This window comes from Pogona vitticeps, chromosome 6 (assembly GCF_051106095.1).
Source record: "Pogona vitticeps strain Pit_001003342236 chromosome 6, PviZW2.1, whole genome shotgun sequence".
Classification (NCBI taxonomy): domain Eukaryota; kingdom Metazoa; phylum Chordata; class Lepidosauria; order Squamata; family Agamidae; genus Pogona; species Pogona vitticeps.
The window spans coordinates 101,369,398-101,378,640 of record NC_135788.1 but is presented as its reverse complement, the minus strand read 5'-3'; positions in this window follow the sequence as shown (position 1 = coordinate 101,378,640).

The window sequence follows — 9,243 nt, the reverse complement described above, 5'->3', positions numbered from 1 at the left end:
ACAGCTCCCCCCATTAAATAAATTTTTGTACAGCCTGATGAATTGAGGGGATCTAACATCAAAAATAAAGCACTGATTTCCTTTTAGTTTGCTATGCTGTCGTTTCCAAGCAGGCAAAGAGGCTTCAGGTAATTGGACAAGTCTCTTTCTTGCTGGCTAAAATATTCTGTCTTGTTTGGCCCAGTACAAGCAGGGGGTATGTCCAAGGGGCCAGATTGTGCAGTTCGTCTCAAAAAAGCAAACTCAAAGCATCTAACAAAGGATGCAAGGTGGGCTGACTGAACGTAAGTGTGCTGCATAGCTTAGTGGTTTAGGCCTCTGGCTGCAGAGCTAGATACTGTATTGGGAATTCTGTTCCCTATAGCAGTGTTCCCCAACCTTGGGCCTCCAGATGGTCTTGGACTACAGCTCCCAGAAGCCTTCAGCACCACCTCTGCTGGCCAGGATTTCTGGGAGTTGAAGTCCAAGAACATCTGGAGGCCCAAGGTTGGGGACCACTGCCCTATAGAACCAGCCTCTGTGACCTTGGGCAAGCTGCACAGTGCCAGGATGCCCCTCAGAAGAAGGGAATGGTGAACCGCTTCTGAATACTGTACTCTTTACCTAAAAAAAATCTGGAAAAGGATAATTATAAGTCAGAAGTGACATGACAGCACACTATTATTATGGCTGGCTGGATAGCTCAGTGGTTTGGGTATCTGGTTGAGAGTTTGATTCCCCACTGTGCCTTCTAGGAGAAGAGCCAGCCTGTGTAGCCATGGACAAGCTGCACAGTCCCAAGGCACCCCAGGAGAAGGGAAGGATGAACCGCTTCTGAGTATTAGATACCTAGAAAGCTGTGGAAAGGTTGCCATACATCAGAATCAACTTGATTGCATGCAGCTATTCTGTGCACAAATACAGAAACACAGTCTCTCTCTCACACACACACACACACACATACACACACACACACACACACACACAGAGAGAGAACTTATTCTTCAGTCATACAGTATTCATATTAAATCGTGCTTCATTTTAAGTTATTGACTGTTTTGTGTGTGAATATACGAGGATTTTTTTTACCTTTACTGATGCTTTTAGTTTTTAGCACATTTTACATGTGTTCTAATGACCATTTCTAATGTTCTTTCTGTTTTGCAAGGCACTTTGAACAAACCCAATTTCGGAGGGCAAAGGGCGGTATAATTTTCTTAACATTTCCCCTTAAAGAACCTTCACTGCTCCCACCCACCCCCACTTTTTATCTTTATAATCCTACGAGATATGTCAGTTCTGACCAGGGGTGTGGAGGAAAGTTGGCTCTCCAGATGTTTTTGATTTCAGCTCCCACAACCTCTTCCTATTGGCCGTGGTGAGTGAGGGTAATGGATCATTAGCCAGAGGTACAGATAAAGTAACACAGCAGACTCTGTGGCTGAGTAGAACCTCAAAGCCAGGGTCATAGGGCACCACCCTGCCCCCCCTCCCACTTGCTGATCCTGTTAAACAACTTGTGGCCATCCAGATGTTGTTAGGCTGCAAACCCCAGCATGTCTCAGTGTTGGCTATCCCAGCTGTCCCACAACATCAGGAGGGCCACAAGTTGTCCACCCCTGCTTCAAACCAACCTCTTCCCCCAGTGCCATTACATCTCAGTCCTGGACAAGGCATTTACTTTAAACAACAACAGTGTTGTTTCCTTCAGATAGGAACAGTTACATGTGGTAGCTCTTCTCCCAGTTGAATCATGCCTTTCTATTTATTTTGTTCCATTTTCACAACAGTCCTGTGAGGCGGACCTTTCTTGCTCTGCTGATGCCACCAATTTGCAAAATTACATAGGTAGTAAATAGAGACAAGACTCTTTCTGTGGTGCCCCCCATATCATTGGAGCCGATGCGCTATTTGCTCTCTGGCCTTATTGCTATCTTTTAACTTCCTGTGGAAGCCTATCTTTATTCTTCCAAGCTTTAATGGCATTTAATTGCTTTTATATTTTGTTGCCTTTCCTTTTAAAGTTTACATTTTTAAAAAAAAAACTGCTAAAAATAGCCATCTTGGCAAAAAAGGCAGGGTATCTGCACTGAAAATAAAACAATCAAGAAAATGCACCCGGTTCACAGGCGGGGGGGGGGTTAAGGTGGAGTATGTTCAACTGGCCTGAGGCCACAGATTGCAGAGACAGAAGAAAAGCTGATACATCAAACTACACTTGCACTTTTTGTTGATGTCGTCATGCAGATCTTGAGGTCTAGAAGGCAGATTAGTATCAAGGCAGTTGGATGCACCACGTGCAACCGGTGTGTCGCTTTTCAAACTGTGTGATCTCTGAAGCGTCTTTCCTCAAGACGTTTAGCTTGTCTTTGTTTTCAGCCAACCTCAGGGAAGGTTTCTGTATCTTTCCTCTTAGAAACAATTGAAAGGGGGGGGGCATGGTTTGCATCATGAATGATCTCAGAAACTATAAGAGCTAGAAGCTACTGTTGCTTGACTGAGTCCCTCCCAATGTAAATAACTTGGGTAACTTACAGTATGCCTCAGCAGCAGTTCTCCAAGAACAATGGTTCCCAGCCTTGGGTAATCCAGGTGTCCTTGGACTGCAATTCCCAGCAAAATCCAATAAATAAATAAATAAACCTTGGTGGAGGAGGCTGTTGGGAACTGCAGTTCAACGCCTGGGTGACTGAAGGTTGGGAGCCACTGCCCTAGAATTTTATTTGTTTTCCTCTTTGTCTGTCCCAAAAGGTCTCTGAAGTGACAAGTATTAGAAACACAAAAGCTTGAATGGATAATAAAGATTTCCTCACTTAATTAATTGGATTAGTTCATGTAGTTAAAAGTGGCCACACCAAGGGAGGCCCAAAAGGCAGATTCAAAGGATTATGGCTTTTTAGTTGTGGCACTGAGTTGCTGGGACAAAATGTCAACAGAGGTGTCTCGACACTCCTTCCCTGCTTACATTTAAAAAACTGGTGAAGACAGAACTATTTTGACATAAGACATAAGACATAAGACATAAGAAATTTATTTGTCATTGCGCTCACAAGTGGGTGCAACGAAATGAGGTGCTCTTCCCCAAGGTAAAACTGGACAACACTACAAAAAAAAGTTAAAATATACACAACTTTCACCATCCAAATATAGATACCCCATTTTCTCTCAGCAATTAAAATCCACCAAAAACCTATGGCCCCACATTTAAACTCAATACTGCACTTGGGTAAAAACTGTTCTTGAATCTGCTTGTCCTTGCTTTCAATACCCTGAATCTCCTTCCTGATGGTAGTAGTTTAAAGAGCTGATATCCCGGATGAGAGGAGTCTTTCAGTATGTTAGATATCTTCCTCTTACATCTGTTCTTATACAATTCTTCCAAAGAGGGGAGTGAACACCCAATGATGTTTTGGGCCGTCTTAATCACCCTTTGAATTGCCTTTTTCTCTGCCACTGTGCAGCTCGTGAACCATACACAGAGACAGTAGGATAATATGCTCTCAATCGAACTCCGATAGAAGATGATTAACAAACTGAAGACAGAACTATTTTGAGCTGTTGTTGTTGTTTAGTCATTAAGTCGTGTCCGACTCTTTGTGAACCCATGGACCAGAGCATGCCAGGCCCTCCTGTCTTCCACTGTCTCCCGGAGTTGGGTCAAAATCATGTTGGTAGCTTCGGTGACACTGTCCAACCATCTCGTCCTCTGTCGTCCCCTTCTCCTCTTACCTTCACACTTTCCCCACATCAGAATCTTTTCCAGGGAATCTTCTCTTCCCATGAGATGGCCACAGTATTGGAGCCTCAGCTTCAGGATCTGTCCTTCCAGTGAGCTCACAGGGTTGATTTCCTTCAAAATGGATAGGTTTGTTCTCCTTGCAGTCCAGGGGACTCTCAAGAGCCTCTTCCAGCACCACAATTCAAAAGCATCAAGTCTTCGGCGGTCAGCCTTCTTTACAGTCCAGCTCTCACTCCCATACATCACTACTGGAAAAACCATAGCTTTGACTATGCAGATCTTTGTCGGCAAGGTGATGGCTCTGCTTTTTAAGATCCTGTCTAGGTTTCTCATCACGTTCCTCCCAAGAAGCAGGGTCTTTTAATTTCATGGCTGCTGTTCCCATCTGCAGTGATCATGGAGCCCAAGAAAGTAAAATCTGTCACTGCCTCCATCTGTTCCCCTTCGATTTGCCAGGAGGTGATGGGACCAGTGATGGGACTCCTTTCCCTGGACTGCAAGGAGAACAAACCTATCAATTCTACAGGAAATCAACCCTGAGTGCTCACTGGAAGGACAGATCCTGAAGCTGAGGCTCCAATACTTTGGCCATCTCATGAGAAGAGAGGACTCTCTGGAAAAGACCTTAATGTTGGGAAAGTGTGAAGGCAAGAGAAGGGGACGACAGAGGATGAGATGGTTGGACAGTGTCACCAAAGCAACCAACATGAATCTGACCCAACTCCGGGCGGCAGTGGAAGATAGGAGGGCCTGGTATGCTCTGGTCCATGGGGTCACGAAGAGTCGGGCACGACTAAACGACTAAACGAAACGAAACAATGGGACCAGTGGCCACAAGCTTATTTTTTTGGATGTTGAGCTTCAGACCGTTTTTTCCACTCTCCTTTTTCATCCTCATTAAGAGGTTCTTTAATTCCTCCTCACTTTCTGCCACCAGAGTGGTATCATCTGCATATCTGAAGTTGATATTTCCTCCGGCAATCTTAATTCCAGTTTGGGATTCATCCAGTCCTGCCTTTCGCATGATGTATTCTACATAGAAGTTAAATAAGCAGGGAAACAATATACAGCCTTGTCGTACTCCTTTCCCAATTTTGAACCAATCCAGTTCCTTATCCAGTTCTAACTGTTGCTTCCGGTCCCACATATAGATTTTGAGCTGCTGAACCAAATTTCATGGATGCTGTCAATTTTTTTTTCTGTTTCACTAATTTTAGATTTTATAGAACTATTTATGTTCATGATTTAATTACTTTATAGAATTACAGTATGAAATATAAATATATCATTGTGTAGTTTTGAGTTTTAATCTTGTAAACCACCCAGAGTAATGTTTACACTAATGAGGCAGTATATAAATTGAAAAAAAGAAAGAAAAAGAAAGAAAAAGAATGAATGAATGAAGTACATCACATACCTGTTAAGTGAAAACTATTCTGTGTTTGACTGATATGGGATCTGAATCCAGGCCTAAGCCTGATAGTGTATCCAGGGGATAAAGCTTTATCTAATGAAATAAAACAGTAGTCCTCAAGATGGTTTAATCAGAACCATACATTTCTTGCCCTGAAGTTGCAGCAAGAGAGACTTTCAGCTTGCTCAGCAACAGGGAAGAAACCTATGGAGAGCTAACGCGACTGTTCAGGCAATCAGGACTTACGAAAGGATGCACAAGGCAGTTATCTTTCCAAACACCTTTCCCGGTATCTCTGCCGCCCTGACTCTTTCATCTGGACTGAGTGAGGGCCCTTGCCCAATAGGAGAGGGGAATGTGAGGGAGATGCAGGAACTGGCCTCCCAGTTCTGCTTCTTGCAGTCTCTCTCCCCAGTAAGTGGTTTGATCCCAGTGTGAACCATGTGGGAAGACAGTACTGTACAGGGAACAATGCAGTGAGAAAGCAGGTGGCCAGACGTAGTTCTAAGAAAGGAAGCAGTGTTCTTTTTTTCTTTTTAAATCCCACTACCAGAAAAACCCAGTTCTCATCTGAAATATACCAAAAGCCTCTATCTTCATCTAACTCAGGAGCACAGTGACTTCAAATATAATCCCGAATCAGCTTTTATTATGGGTGGGCTTGGGACTAGTCAACAGCGCTGCACGTGTCTTGCCCCACGGGGCTGTTACACAAGTTCAAGGGGTGAAGTTGGGAGACACAACACTGTTCTAGTTGGAGGAGGGGAGAATACTGATCACTTTGCAGTGGGGGAATTGAGGCAAGACTTCGGCTCAACTGTAACTTGCCCAAGTAAGAGTACCTGCCATGCCACACTTATATTGTGTGAATGCTTCAAGAGAAGGCTTTCGTCAAACCTAACAGCAGAGACTGAGTGAGAGAATGTTAGCGGAAAATCCACATGACAGCATCATGTTCAAGCCTCTGTCTTATGTGTAAGAATGAGTCCAGGCAGGAAAGTGTCTTGTTTGGGTATCTGGTATTGTTATTAAAAATATGTTTTCCCCATCTTTTTTGCCTTAAAAAAGCACCCAAGGCTTACGTAATGTTAAAGCTGAAAAACATTAAGGATACAAATACTAAAAAAGATGAAACAAATACCATTCAAGGAAACAGTAAACAAAAGCAACACCAGAAGCACATTCAAAGCAGTAAGGTACAACAATTCATTAAAAAAAATACACTCAGACAGCCAGTCACTGAGGGAAAACTTGCCTGAAGGGGAAAGCCTTTGCCTGCTTGCAGAAGGATGGCGAAAATGGGGCCAGCCTGGCCTCTTGTGGGAAGGAGTTCCAAAGTCTGGGAGAAGTGACAGAGAAGGCTCTGTCCTGTGTCTCCATCAAACACACCTGTAAAGGTGGTGGGATGGAGAGAAAGGCCTCTCCTGATGATCTTAACAATCAGGCAGGCTAATAATGGGAGACACGGTCCTTGAGATAGCTTGGACCCAAGCCATTTTGGGCTTTATAAGTTAGAACCAGCACTTTTGAATGTTGTTTGGCGACAGATTGGCAGAAAAGAGTGATGGGGGAGGTACCCACTTAGGAAGTTTCGGCCACTCCAAACGCTTTTGGTGGAGGCACTCACCTCTGACGTGCAATACAATCGTAACTCAGCCCCACCTTCTTTCAAGGGTCAGGCCCCTAGTCTAGCAGTCGTGCTTCTGGCTTTTGTCGGGAGTTGCCCAGGCCTCAGGTGGGCCCAGGAACACTTCTGCCTAGCTTTGGCTGGCCTTGAAATAGCTCTGTGCTTTCCTGGTACAGTCAGAATGTACTACAGTATAGTCCTATTTGTCCTCTTTCGTAAGTTTTTTTATTTACATTCTTGAAACAAAGAGAGGAAAACAAAGGTTAGGAAGAGAAAGAATGTAGCAAAGAAAAAGAAAAAAGCAAGAGATACACAAAATATAATCTAAATGTGGGCTAAGCATATACATTAACGTAAACTGCCCTAAGACCATAAAAGGATTTCCTTTGGAGCTGGCAAGTGGAAGGGACATTCATTGGTAGCTAAAGCAATTCTTATCTGAAATTCAGCAAAAGCATCTAGCATCATTTTCATGCAATATGATCTTGCACATGACGATTGTCTATCATCATTTAAGACAGGAGCACCATGGATTGCAAAATAATCCCGACTCAGCCTGTAAATTCACTGTTGGACTTTGGACCTGTTAACAACTATGAGCTTGCCCTCGCAGTAGCTAAAGCAGTAAGATCTTTTGACCACTGTATGATGGATGGGTATGTTTATCTTCCAAATCTTGAATTATAAATCTTCTAGTGATGGAAAGAGCTTGTAGATTGGACCACAATCTTACATGCAGTTAGTCACATCACTTTAGTAAAAAGTACTAAAACATACTTTTGGTACAATCTGATTCAAAAACTTACATGAAAGCAGAATGCCACTGCTGCAAAGTGATGGGATCATGTTACCTCTCTATCACACCAGTGGGCTGTCAGTTTGTTTCCAAACACATTTCAAAGTGCTGGTTATTGATCTTCTAATTTGAAATGGTTGGAGCTAGCATCGTGGAGTACTGTCTCCTCCCATGTAAATCTAGTTATCATTTCGAATCAGCTGGTGTCCGCCTCCCCAAGTATGTATGGTTCCCTTCTGAAGCACTGCTGATGACAGTATGCCTGGGGACCATTCTCGATGGTGACAGATCACTTGTGGAACTCCTTGCCACAAGAACTTAATTTTCTTTCTCCCAGTCTGCACTCTGCAGACAAGTACTTGATTCTGTTGTTGCTTAATGGAAATTGATTCTGGGTCTTTGTTTGTTGACACTGCACCAAGTCTGCAAACTGTATTTTTATTTTACTTTTATGCCTGCTTTTAGTATTTTGCAAAGCACTCGTGAGTGAATGTTTGAAAGGGGAAAATACAGACTACAAATGTTTGAATGTAACACATTTGCTGGCTGAGCCATCTGAGGTGGTACAGCTGGCGTGCTTGGAAGGTCTAGCTTTGGTCACATCATTTGTTGACTGAACTGTTTGACCAAGGAGTTCAAGTGGGCAACAGACATTAAAGAAAATGATTAGGACAAATTTATGGTCCTTATCTCACTCTGTGAACACACAGGAAGGCCGCAAGAGGGAATAACAGCTGGGCTGTAGAGAACATGGCAAAGGTGGCACACGATTTCAGAGGATAAATCACTAGACATCTTGAAATACAGTATGTATCCTCCAAACCTTCCCCAATATGTGATGGATTACAGTTCCCACCACACACACCACAGCAACCACAGCCAATAGGATGAAGGTGGTTGATCTGTGCTAACTGTGCTAATTCACTCAAAATCCAAACTGCAAATACCTTCTCTTTGTCTAGACTTTTCTCCACAACCTGGAAGCCAAGAAATGTGTCCACAAGAAAAGCACATCTCAAAACAGCCTGGTAGCTTGATCTTGCAGGCATATCATAACACACAAACAGATGCATGCAGAAGACTATGTACGTCTTCTGGACATCCCACAAGGAAGGAAAGCAAGGCTGAAGAGACATCAGGAGCACTGACCTGCAGCTTTCCCTTCCCAGCCCCCATTCATTTCCTTCCAGTCCACCACATCTTTCTCAATCCTCTTTGATCACCCAAGTATCTTGCCTCTACTGCCAACACACACATTTCCTCTTCCAACCCCTGAGAAGAACTCCACAAGTCTTGGCTTTTGCTGGGACTTGTATTTGGTGTCCCTTCTGCCTGCTCAACCTCGTTTCTAACTCTATTAAATGCCTATATCCTGACTTCAATGCATGCTTTGCAAACAATTTATCCATTCTGTAAAAACATATTTGCATCCATAAATCCTCCCCTCTCAAACTTATACATCACTTTCACATTTGCTCCTTCTCTTAATATTACTCTCCCATCACAAACACATATGCACACTTCTTGAACAGGTAACAGTACTGTGTAAATCTTTCCTGGAAATAAAACAAAAGCCATGTGCTCCCCCCCCCCCCCCCCCAAATACCAACATGACACCTGGCCATGTGAGTCGGCACTGCCAAATTTATGTAAATGACGATGAAAATATTTATACCAGTTTTTTCACC